At 29.4% G+C, this 13,850-nt stretch overlaps 1 protein-coding gene across 1 annotated transcript in view; it reads left to right on the plus strand.

Annotated features, from left to right (window-relative positions):
- The first annotated feature begins 8,119 nt into the window (after positions 1 to 8,119).
- Positions 8,120 to 13,850, plus strand: part of LOC129945343 (hormone receptor 4) — a 240,686-nt gene continuing 234,955 nt past the window's right edge. Inside the window, exons 1-2 of the mRNA XM_056055020.1 lie at positions 8,120 to 9,209; positions 11,711 to 12,091. The gene's annotated coding sequence lies outside the window, so the exon portion shown is untranslated. The remainder of the gene's footprint in view (positions 9,210 to 11,710; positions 12,092 to 13,850) is intronic.

The raw sequence follows: 13,850 nt of genomic DNA on the forward strand, positions 1-13,850 counted from the left end.
AAAGCTTCTTTAAAAAAATTTGCAAACACGTTTAGGAGTTAAGCTCATGACTATTTGACAGAGTGTTATGGTAGCCACTAGTTTTCTTTTTACAATATACCAATTTCTAGGAACTATCTTTATTAGATTTAAAATCACTTTCTATTTAAAAAAAATAATGTATAAGTAAAGAGTGGTTTAGAATTAAAAATGTTTTATAATCTTCATCGGGTCTAGTCCTATTAAATTTTACCCAGGCTTTGTTTCTTTTATTTGTTATTTGTTTGAGATTTGAATCAAATCATGTTGGTACGTTGGATTTACTATGAGTTCTTTAAAGTGGGATTGTTTTGTAAAAACAGCTAAAGAGTGTATTTTAAAAAACGTAAAACATATCTTTAATATTGCAATCCAAAAATAATTGATTCCAATTAATGGTACAAAACCAATTATGTAGAAAGTAACGGAATCAGTACAATAGTAGCGATTAAAGGGCCAGGCACCAGCACCACCGAACTTCACTTCAATACCTCTCACACACCACCAGCTCCAAAAACAACGGACAAGTCAACCACCCGCCGCGTCGGCCATCGTCGTCGGTCGTCGTCGACGTGTACTCCAACGACCAACGACAATAACATAACAGAATGTTGAAAACAAACAGAGGCCGCGCAGCTGGAAAGGGAGTATGTAATCGATTTTTCCCCCCTTCCGAGTGCAAAAAACTCGGCCATATATTGACTTTTTCTCTCATGAACCCTGGCAAAGGGACATTTCCCTCGGAAGATGGTTATTGTTCCCCATTCCAATCTTTGTTATACTAAGAGTTTGAGGTTGGAGCATGGAGTTTGATGTTAGTGGCCACTGCGGTGCGTATGAACCATTATTTCGGCATAGATGGGAATTGAGCATTGAGGATATTATGTTTAATGTGCGAGCGGTGGCTCGGCGTGGTTTTAGTATCGAGAGTTCTTATTTTTTGTTTTAATGGAAAGGTACAAGTTTGGTACATTATGTAGGTATGTATAGCCATTGTCTTTTCAAAAATATTTGATTCTTCACTTGTGTAGAGATGGAATAGGGCCAGATAGAATTCATGTAGAAGCTTACTAAGAATTGTGACTCTGAATAAAATATACTGGGTTTACTTGTCAGAGTACTTTGGAGGTACGTAGGCCTATAGTAGGTTTGTGTTAAAAATGAAGAATTGGATTACACTCTTCTTATAGATTAGGTACCTACTTTTTGGAGATAAAAAACCAACGGCATTGGATTGAATGGTTTATTCTACAAGTACAGTATTGCCAGAATTAACGAAATAAGTAATTAAATACTACTCTTTTTTTGGGACAGGAAACACTGTCCAAATCAAAATTTAAAAAAGAGGCTGGGACACTGATAACTTCCCATCCCGTATGTCGATTTGTCTTGCTTAAAAGTTTGCCTTTATGTACTCGTATCAATTTTTACCAAATTTGCGTACTATTTTTTGTAGATTTTATTTTTTATGGAAAAACGGACTGTTGGATTTTTATATAAAAATTACTGAATATCGAAAACAATATTTTCTGTGAAATAAAATAAGTTTGAAGCCAATATTTCAAATTTTTGAAAAGATATTTGAGTCGAAAATCAATATTTACCAACTTGTATAAAATTTTTTAAGGTTTTCATTTTTTGTAAAAAAAACTGTCCATTCGATTTTTCTCAAAATTTGTCCTAATGTTAAATACAATATTATCTCAAAGTTTTTAAAAGAGTCGAAAATCATTTTTTACCAGCTTTTGTTAGTTTTTTTTCGGTTTTTAGTTTTTTGTAAAAAAAACTGTCAATTCGTTTTTTTCAAACTTTAACTGAATGTTGACATCAAGATTTTTTGAAAGATTAAAGTAAATTAAAGCCAATATCTCAAAGTTTTAAAAAGATATTTGAGTCGAAAATCAATTTTTACCAACTTTTATTAATTTTGTTTTAGGTTTTTATTTTTTGTAAAAAAACTGTCAATTCGATTTTTCTCAACATTTTGCAGAATGTTGAAAACAATATTTCTTATTAGATAAAATAAGTTTGAAGCCTAAATTTTAAGTTTTTGAAAAGATATTTGAATCGATATTCAATTTTTACCAACTTTGAGTAATGTTTTTGTTAGATTTTAATTTTTTATAAAAAAAAAACTGTCAATTAGATTTTTCTCGAAATTTTTATCAGATGTCAAAAACATGAAATCATATTTCAGTCGTAAAATTTTGGAGGTGACAAATTTTTTTTTCAGTTTTATTGATTTATAAAAAAAAACATTATATTGATATTTTTTTTCAAAAAATATAGCTGTTTAGTATCACGTTACAATATATTATATAAAATTAAATCCTAGTCTCTAGCATTTTTGGTTCGTAAGATATTTAGGGTTTACCAAAATTTTCACCTTTTTTTCAAACTGCTATGGTAAAAAAACCACCCACGCAATTTTCTTGAGAGCCCTTTCTGCATCTTTCTGCCTTATTATCTGTATAACAAAATTTATTTGAAGTTGATATCTCTTCTGGTTCTTGAGCTATGGAGGACGAAAAAAACGTCGCGAACGTACAGACGTAGAGACGTACGGATGTACAACGTACGTACACACGCAAGCACAAACATCATTCAAAAATCTTTTATTTCGAGTCTAGAGACCTAGCAACTTCGAGAAATGTCAACATTTTCAACTCGACAATAACTTCATATGGGAAGTTAAAAATATTCATAACAATATATTGTATGAGGTAAATAATTTAAAGTCAGTATTTTTCTTTGTTCTCTGAGTACTTGAGTCGAAAACCATTTCCTAACACATTTTTGTCTGTTTCGTAGGTTTTCGTGTTTTGTTAAAAAAGTTTTCGAGTGAATTTTTCTAAAGGTTAGGTTAGGTTATAATGACTTGACACGTGGTGATGTTGTTGCACCTGGTGCCTGCCCTCCTCACAGCGTCTTGCATTAGCAACAGTTTACAAGTAGCAATTGGTATGCCAGTACGTGCCAAACGTGGCAGGATGGGCTGTACTGTACCGTTCCTGGCGAACAAAAAATTACAAACAATATTTTATATTTTCAATATGATGAAATAATTTGATTCCAAAATCAATTTTTAGTCAATAACCAATTCTTACCAATTTTAGTTGCATTTATTGAAAGTTTTTATTTCTTATCTAACAAATACAGATTGGATTGGAAGAAAATTCGGGAATGAAATCATTTTTAAGTCAATACCATTATTTATTCACGAGATACCGAGAATCAAACATTAATGTTTACCAATTTTGCGTACTAGTTTTTTTAGATTCTAATTTTAATGAAAAAGCCGGATGTTGGGTTTTCACTAAAAACTACTGAATGCCGAAGACATTGAAGCACAAATATTTAATTGTTTTTAAATATATTCTTATCAAGTTTTAGTAATGTTTTTTTTTTTTTATTTTTTGTAAAAAAAAATTGTCAATTCGATTTCGAGTGAAATGCCTAGCATACCTTTGTTCCATCGTTTCCATCTTCAAATCACTGAAACTATTTGTAAGTATCTTTGATATTTTGAAATGCCTGATATTCAGAAAACACTTAATTTATTTCAGATCCTAATTCCTCGTTTGTGTAGATATGCCAACTGAAATCTTCTAGAATGAATTTACAATATACATAATTCTTAAAACACATAATGAAAAAAGTGATCTAAAATAATCAAAAGTTAGTTGATTCTCGAATTTGGGAAATGTAACAAAATTGATTCTATTTAACACAATACAAAAAAAACGGAGCTCTAAAAATGTCTTGATAATTAAAATGTTTAAAATTTCTCTAGAAAAGTACAACAAATCACATTATATCATATTTCAAAATTATTCGATCAATTTGCCTTTAAAATGTTCTTTTGCATAAGCTCAGTCTTGCACCTACTTCAAATTCTTTAGTGTGCCCAAGCAGGAGGGCTGCAGGGCAGCAATATAAACAACTGCTGAAAATTGACCTTATTTTACTTTTGTAAAGTGAAATTTCTGAAAGTTGGTCTTATTTTACTTGGCCTTATTTTACGGTACCTTTAAATTTGTAATGTTATTTACATTACATGCTGAAACTCAAATGTTTTGTATTAAATAATTTTGTTTTAAATTTATTTTAATAGTTTTTATGTAAAAAAATATAAACTGAAAAAGGCCATATACATATAGATTCCTAATTTTGAATGCAAGATTTCGGGCGTAGACTAGACTATAAAAAAATCTATAACGCATTTATTGAATTCACTTTGAATTCAAATGATCAAATTCGCAATAATATTCTGTTCTTTTTGTATTTTCATTGAAAATAGGAACAATAATAATGTATGTACATTAGCAATATCATTTTTGTCATATTTTCAGCTAGTTTGATGGGGGAATTCGTACATTCTTACACAATTTATGTCGCAATGTTACTCCGTTGCTGTTGAAGACTATTTTAATCTCGTATAAGTGTTTGATATCCTTAGGGTCAATGACTTTGAGTATTTTTTGTACATATTTCCTGCCGATACAACTGCCCTTAGCTTATATAATGATTCAGACGCTCTTAACCTTTCCTCTTTATATCGATTCAAAAAATTATTTAGTACGCTTTTTTGCCAGGTCTGCTGTCTTGGCACATATATAAATGGCCAATATACTTCTCTGTTCTTTTGTAAGGATTGTTTAATCCTATTTTGAAGTGTAGTTTAAGGTACCCTCAACTGCATAGTTAAAATGGTTCTTTCGAAAAGTTTTTGAGGCATTCTCTATCATTTTTAATTTTTTTACCTTCCCATAGGAAGTTATTGTAATGGGTCCGATTTGCCAAATTGAAAATTTTGACATTCTCAACGTTTCAAGGTACCTAGAGTTGAAATAAAAGATTTTTACAGAGATCTCTGAGCGTGCGTTTGTACGTACGTTCCCGTCGTTTTTTTCGTTGTCCATAGCTCAAGAACCAGAAGTGATATCGACTTCAAGTAAATGTTGTTATACAGATAATAGTGCAGAAAGATGCAGAAAGGGCTCTCAAGAAAACTGCGTGTGTGGATTTTTTACTATAGCAGTTTAAAAAAAAGGTGAATATGTTGGTTAACCCTAAATAACTCACGAAGCATTAATGCTATATACTTGAATTAAATTGTTTACAGTATATTGTAATGTGATTCCAAACAATTGTATTTAAAAAAAAATTACTGTTTTAACATTTGATAAAATTTTGAGAAAAATCGAATTGACAGATTTTTTTTTTATAAAAAATAAAAACCTAAAAAAACATTACTCAAATTTGATAAAAAATTAATTTCTTTTCAAAAATTTGAGATTAAGGCTTTTAACTTATTTTAACTTATAAGAAATATTGTTTTCAACATTCGATAAAAAAAAAAAACATTTTATTTACAAAAAATAAGAAACTTAAACAAAATTAATAAGAATTGGTAAAAACAGATTATCGACTTTTTATCTTTTCTAAAAATTAAAAATGTTAGCTTCAAACTAATTTTATCTTTAAAAAAATATTGTTTTAAAAATTCGATAAAATTTTGAGAGAAATCAAATTTACAGTTTTTAACAAAAAATAAATACCTACAAAAATTAATAAACGTTCGTAAAAATTGATTTTTGACTGAAATATCTTTTCAAAAATTAAAGACATAGGCTTCAAATTAATTTTATTTTATAAAAAATATTGTTTTCAATATTCAGTAGTTTTTGTAATAAAAATCTAACGGTCAGTTTTTTTTTATACAAAAATAAAATTTACAAAATATTGTACTCAAAATTGGTAAAAATCGATGTTCGGTTCTCGGTATCTCGTAGATATTGACTTCAAATTAATTTCATTCATCTAATTTGTATTTGTTTATATAAAATATTACGTTACGTAAAATAGATTTTAAAATAAAACTATTTTATAATATGCAAAATATTGTAGGTAATTACATTTTTTTAAATATTTCATTTAAAACCTTTTTTAACAAAACTCAAAGACCTACAAACCCATTAAGCAAGACAAATCGATAGACGAGATGGAAAGTTATCCCAGCCTCTTTTTATTTCATTGTTTGTGAAAAAAGATTATTTTTTTAAATTAAAGGCCCGAAACGTTAGACATTAATAACTGTTTGGACAAAGAAAACTAAAATTACAAAAAGTAGTTTTCTTCATATAAACACTATATAGAAATATGCATTTGAATACTGGCCCTTAATATTTTGTTATTTTAATTGCAAGAAAAACTTAAAAGTTATTTAGTTTCCTATCACTGTTCAAGCTTGAGTGAGAGAAAACTATTTTGACAAGTTTGTCATAAGAGTTCGAATAGGACACTCCTACAAATGTAGTTTCCACTGATCGAACAGTGCAAATTATTAACTGATATCAGCTGAACATTACTCAAGCTTAAAGGTAAAAGGTAATATATTTATATACTCGCATTTAAATTACTTGAAAATGTTAAAAATTACAGAGTTTAAGTGACTTTTTTCAAAAAGGGTTCCACAGATCAGATTACATACACAAGTGGGAAATGACCACACCCAACTTGGAGCGCGAAACTAGAGACATCTAGCTAGGGACCAAACTAGATGGAGAAGTTTTTTGGGTGAGATGAGGTAGCGCCACCTTAAGTAAGTAAGTAAGTTAGACTACAGAGAGTTTTGGAATTTAAGCGACTTTAACCTGCTTCGTATTTACAAATCCAAAATGCTTGAATTCTGTAAGACGTCAGTCCTTTGGCATGTCACAACCGCGGAAACCACCAATTAATTGACTGTCTATGAAAACTTATAAATTTACTACAATCTGTGATGTATAAAGTTGATATATTTATATTACATATTACTACAACTTTCATAATGCAATCTTCTCCACTTTATTTAAAAAAATAAGAAATATTGTGTTCAGCTTCATTAGTCAGTCCGCTTCATTAGTCAGTCGAGCGAAATATCGCCGACTCAACGTCAAATTCCATTTTGAATTTTAATGTTTATAATAAAGTTATTTGCGGGTCGCTCAATTTGACGGCCATAATAACTGTACAAGAGCTTGGTTTATGTGGTTGGTTTATGGAGTAAAATTCTGTCTGGCCCGATACGGAACAACATATTAATAAGATTAGCTATCATTTACACCCGAATTTGTAGAAGTTTGATTTAATAACTATCGTAAACAAAATATCCTCAAAAGTTACCCAGCTTTTGTATAATCACCCATATGTTTTAATCAGTACAAGTAAAAACAATTTAAAAATTGTATTTAAATACAACTTTAGACCACAATACAACTGCAAAAGCAAAAGAATGTTTCTGTTAAATATGTAAAACAAGTAAATTCAGTCTGGCAGTTCCATAACAATCCAACTGCTCAGCACAATTTATTTATCTTTAAAATAACGTACATTTTTAAATAAGAGAAACGCCACATTCGAGGAAGAAGAAACAGCAACCAAAAAAAGCGACTTCTTTTCATTTTCCGTATTCCGTATACACTCTGAATTCAGAAAACACATACCCACAAAACAAAAGTATCTATGAACTCCCAGTCCCAACACACAAACATTTGTTTGTATATGAATCGAACAAACGCGTGCTATCATCGGTCATTCACCTCAAAAGCCGGGTTGTTTTGTTATTACTCGGTTTGTTAAAAGATATGCACCACCACAAAATATCTAAGAAGAGATAAAATTACTCCAAGGGAATTTTCCATTTCCAAAGAGAGTTCATCATTATAATTTTTCTTCTTCCTCTTCTTTATATTTATTTAAGATTGGAAAAGAGGTTTCGATTTACTAATTCGAAATGTGATTAAAATATGTTTTTAATTATGAAATTGGATAGATTATTAAAAAGAATGTTACAATATAAATAATATAATTCGTATATATTTTAATATTAGCAATTTTTAACACTATTTATAACTCTCTTCCGATTCATCATGCATAACGTTTCTCTTCTCGATTCTCCTCCTCAAAGACTCTTAACTTTAAGGGAAAATACAACTCAAACAGTTTATTCCACAGCAGCTACGATATACACACATTCACGCAACACAAACATGGTTTTTAGAGGACGAACGATATCACATCAATTGAATTCACGCCGCCGTCGTTTTCTGTCGCAATGTTGTGTTCGTTCGTCATATTGGAGGTGGTTTTCATTAAATAAAATCACAAGATATTTTTAAACAAATAAAAGTTGTATTAAAATTATTAATTAATTAAAAAAGTTTAAACTAAAAGAATTGCAAAAGATTTATTCAGTTCTAAAGTGTGCCCATCTCGACTCCCGAGTGATGAAAGAGAGAGTTTTATAGCCTTCATCCCATTGGAATATCCGTATAGAAATCGTATTTGAAAAGTGCAGTGTCCATTTAACAGTGTTTTTCTATTTCCTCAATTTGTTATTATTTTGTTTTAGTTCAGTGAAAATGAAATAACACACCCATACCTTACTTATTATTGGCTTGTTTATTTTTTAACATATTTGTTATTCGTTTGTTTCACCTACCTACTAGAATTTGTTATTGTTTCCCCAGTTGTGTTGTGAATAAAAGAAAGAAAAGTTCGTTTAACCCTTGGTGCACGTTCATTGCCCTATGCCTCTCTCCCCTTAGCAAAGCCGGTATCATATAATTCTGCTTGTTTTCTTTGAAGCAGGACGATAATTTCTTCGGGGACGGGGAGAAAATTTAATTTAAATATATAACACAAAATTTATACCTAGCAAATTAAAAATAAAACCCTTGCAATTGGTTTGAATTGGCAAAATATAAGAAAAAATATAAAAATATATCTTTTGTTTTTGTGTTGGCTCCCATAACCTGATTGAAGATTGGTTTGAATGTAAATTAAAACCTACCTTTTTGTTTTTTGGTTTTTATACCTAATTTAAAAACAAAGGTAACGTGCAATATTTTTTGATACAAAAGAAGTGCAAGTTTCCATTTATCTATGGATTAAGAGTGTTTGTGTTAAGATTTATACCTATACGAAAACGCACCAAATTGTGGTGAATTGAAAATCTTTGTGTGTTGTTTTGGGTTGAGTGAAATTTCGGAGGAAGACATAACGAATTTTTCACCTCATAATCATCGTAAAAATACATTTTCGTGCTTTGAGGTGCATGTTGGATATTAAAGTACCTACACTGATTGGATTAAAAGTGTCCCAACAGTTTTTGGATACCTACAAAAAATAATGCTGCTTCTTTAAAAGTAAGTTTAAAATTAAAATATCCTTCATAACTAGGCAAATATTCTTAACTAAATAGTAAATAAGGTAGGTATAGAATGATATGTATGTAGGTACCTACCTTTTAACGAAACATTAAAGCTTATAGTTATCTATCCAGGCATAATAACCTGTGTATTGAGAATAATAAGTATCATTGCCCGTTCAAGTTAAATTTAATTTGGCTTCTAGTAAAAACTCTATTGGCAGGTAGTAAGCTTTGGTGTAAGGATATACCTTAATTCTAGGACCGACTTATTTAAGTAAGAATACTTTAATTTGTGAACCTTTAAAGGCAGATGTCTTCTATGTTACTTTCCGATGATTAATTAATGGTTTGTAAACAAAGAACCGAGTTTGATTTGATTTTTAAAATTAGTTTTTGAGTTTTTTGGGTAGCAAAAATGCTTTAAAACAATTTTTTAAATCTATGAACTTATCATAGAATGGTACCTTGATACGCAAAGAAAAAACTAATGTTCAAAAACATTTCTTATTAAAAATTATGTGATATTTGTTTTTAGTTACTCAACAAAATGAGGCAACCTTTCAAAATGCACGTCTTATGACAGTTTGGCAGAAATCGATTTGGGCATTAGGTGCATATCAATTGATATGTATGTATATATAGGAACACTAGAATCACCTTCACATACAGTAAAACAATCCATGTATATAGATTTTCAACGATCTATTGTTTAAGTCTACGAATTTAGCCAGTTAGCCATTACACGAGTTTTGTTGGAAAATGTATCAATGGTATATTAGGATTTTACACGAATAACAAAAGCAATATCCGCAGTATGAATACTACCGATAAAAGTTAAAGTAGAATATTACTACGGATGGGTTTTTGACATTTATACGAGTCTCGAATGGATCTTATGTGATTTCGTTCTCAAATGTTGGTACGATTGATATTACATTTGTATCTCGATAGCTGTGTTCGTTGAGCAGTTGTGCATTTGGAATCATGTGTTACTGTTGATATTATTTAGTTTTGTTATTGAAAATGGACTAACTGGGCTTATTTTGCAAGAAAAGATAGTAAAGTTTTGCTATGTTTCCACCAAAGATTTATCTCAGTTTAGATTAAATAATTTTTATTTCGGTGTTTCCACCGCACAAGAAAATTTAAAACTGATTAAGTTTGACAGCACTTTTTAAAATGCAATCGGAGATAGTTTAACGTTTTGAACAATGAAGAACTGAATAGTTCAGTACATATAAGAATATGCCACCTCCTACATGTGCAATTTAGCAAAACTAAATGTTTTTGTACACGAACATGAAAATAAATAGACATAATGCATTATCTGTAAAACCAACTCCTCCACGAAGGTTTTTCTTCAGGAATTTTGACTCGACTCCCATCTCCGACCGGAACCGAGTCGAATCAAGCTTATTTTCACTGGATTCAGGTATATATAAAATTGAGGCGAGCTTCAACACCAAATAATAGTGTAGTGGTCTACGAACGAACTCCCCCCTTAAATCAATTGTGGAATGAACTTTTTTTTATAGAATCTCAATTTTCGGATGTTTTCTTAACATTTCTTCTTTAAAATTGTCCATTTTATTAGTTTTAGTTAGCTTTTTTTTGCTGAAGTTAATTTTAACATTTGATTTTCACAAAACTTTCTTGTATTTGTGTTTTTTTTTTATTATTATTCTAACAGATCTTCTTTTAGTTGTACCAATTTTTAAATACAAAAATCTGTCTACTGCCGATGCGTTTTCTAGGAAATTTTATAGTATACTATTTATAGAATGCCAAAAAAACAAGGGTATTTTCTAAATATCTATCAATACACTAGCTACTCGTATTCCACAATTTAAGTAACTACTTAAAAACACAATTACTAACTTACTTTTACTACAAACTGATACTGAAACGAAAATTTCAGAAACTCAGAATTCAAAGCTCATAGGAGTGGATTATTCCTTAATCCATAATAACTAAAACTAAGTTTAGTAAAATTTTACAAGAAAATATTGAAATTACTGTTACTAAAATGTTTTTCTTTAGAAACGTTAGACTTTGACCTTTTCCTGGCATCGAAGATAGTAGACTTCCGCTTTGCTACTTTGCTAGTCTTAGTTACAAAACAAAGAATTATTTTATTCAAAAAAAAAAAATAAGAACATTCAAAGCAAAACCAAATATTTGTAAATGAAATTTCAAGAGGAAGCAGACCAATTTTTGAATGAACACTATCTTTTGTAAACTTCATTGGTTTTTCAACCATGTCAATAAAAAGAAACTGAAATAAAAAAAAAATTAAGGCGATGTGCTTTGAAGGAACTTATTATTGTTTCAGAATTTCTAAAAATAATATTTGTGAACAATTTGTATTATTCATATAATAAATAATACTGTTAATCCTTTTCAAGTTCCAATCATTTTTTCTAGTTATTATCTTTCTATTTTTTTTAAACAAATTGTATGCGAACAAATAATTCACTTTTCTTTTTTCTTTTTCAGATTGTTTGAAGGTGTCGGTGAACAAGAAATCTTAAATAACAAATTTTGAACCCGAAAAGCAGTGAAATAATAAAAAATTAAATAGGATTTAATGAAATCATTTTGCAATTCTGAATATTAAACAAGAACTATTGGAAAGTTGGAAAGTAATACTAAAAAAAAAACAAATGAATAAATGCAAGTGAAAATAAAAACCATATTATTTGCGTATGAGGAATAACAAATAAAATATTTAAGGTTTGAAAGCAAAGGAGAGTTTATATTCAAAATAGTTAATAACAAATAAAGTTACTTACAACCGCTGGTGAAGCTTAAAACTTTGTATCGGTCTATTGACAGAAAATGACGGATGACAATGGTTAGATCATTCGGAAATTTAAGGTAAGTGATTTAAGGTGTCCTTTATAAGTATTTTTAATCATTTGGAGTTGTGTAGGAAAGTTCTTGAGAGATTAAGTTGTAACTAGACAAGCAAGGCAGAAAGACGATTTGTATCGTTTTTTTTTTAAACAAAGTTATTTGAATGAACAAATAACTTCACATTCTTGCATAATGGAAACACACTATATCGAAGTTTCCAGCTGAGCGTTTCCGACTATGAAATAGATAATGTGTGTGGTCTACACAGGTTCGGATCGTAACCGATAGAATCCAGACAATATTTTTTTTAACATTTCAATTATTGGGAATGCTAAATATAATTGTCCAAATTAAATGAAGCAGTGTTAATGTCATATAACATTAATAATGATAATAATATTAAAATTAACAGTATTCTCAAATTTGCTAACTAAAGCATCTTGCACATGAGCTACGAACTGCGAACTGTCGATGTTCGCATATTTTGACATTTTTTTAGATGAGCTTTATTTCTCTTTGCAGACAGCGACGAATTGTGAATTTATAATTATTATCCTATTCAACAAACAAAACAAGAGTGCTATAATTGTGAGGTTAAGTTAGGCGCGTACAATTTATTCGTTGCAGTGTGGATGGTATGTGGAACACGAATAGAGTTTGACAGTTCGTAGCAACCAAACGATAATTCGTTACTACCAAATTGTTTTTACAAATTTGTCTTGTTTTAGGGAACAAAATGCAAATTTTATTATCCTAACATGAGTGCCAATTGGTTTCTTATAATAAATGTGTTTTTGTTTAAAATTGACTTTTTGAAATGTGTAAAATCAGGTTTGTTCGTTCATTCGTTTTCTGGTCTCATGTGCAAGCCCCTTAAGAGAAACCTTTCCCACATTTTTTTCAGAAACACATTTATACAAAATAAAATGCACGACTGAAACGTACGAATTTGCTCATGTATCCAAAGAGTCTGCTTGAAAATATTTCCTTTATTTTAAGATTTAAAAATGTACCTGCAAAAAAAGATTGTTTTCAAAAATTCAAACACCATTTGATTTCTCAAAAAAAACATAATTTTTATTATTTTTAATTGGGGAGAGTACGATTACTCGGGCGACAAAGTTTAATGACGGATTTGTATAGAACAGCTAAAAACAAGCATTTTTTACTATGCTACCTCCCCCGTTTAGGCATAAGGGGCAATTTAGAAAAATATGAACGTTAAATGGAAAACAAATATTAAATAATATTGGTAATACTTACAACTAAGTTTCATACATTTTTTTGAAGCCAAAACTTTTGTCTATTATCTTGTTTTTAAATCAAGTCAAAACTATGTATAGTTTCTGAAAAAAAATTATTTTAAACTCAAAACCTTAAGCTTATCTACTATGGTTTTTTTAGAATTTATTGCTCTTATTTGTTTTTGATCAAAAACTGAAAACTAGACAATTTTATGTCTTATAGTTCTTGAGAAAATTGAAAACTACAAAAAAAAATATTTTTTCGTAAAAAAATGTTTTATTTTTTTCTTAATAAAAATAAGAACAATGACATTTTGATCATCAAATATTATTGAGAGAGCATGAAAGCTTTTGCAGAACAAAATTATTGAAATCGGTTGATTTGTTCTTGAGAAACTTTGAAAACAAAATAACGGTTTTATGGGAGTTACCCTTCTGAAGCAATATACAAATGTTTTTTGTACATCAAAAAAAAATCTATCGGTTCGTTTTTGAGAAAATTCGAATTTTCGGTTTTTGAATAAAAAATTGTGAGG

Source organism: Eupeodes corollae, chromosome 2 (genome assembly GCF_945859685.1).
Source record: "Eupeodes corollae chromosome 2, idEupCoro1.1, whole genome shotgun sequence".
Lineage (NCBI taxonomy): Eukaryota > Metazoa > Arthropoda > Insecta > Diptera > Syrphidae > Eupeodes > Eupeodes corollae.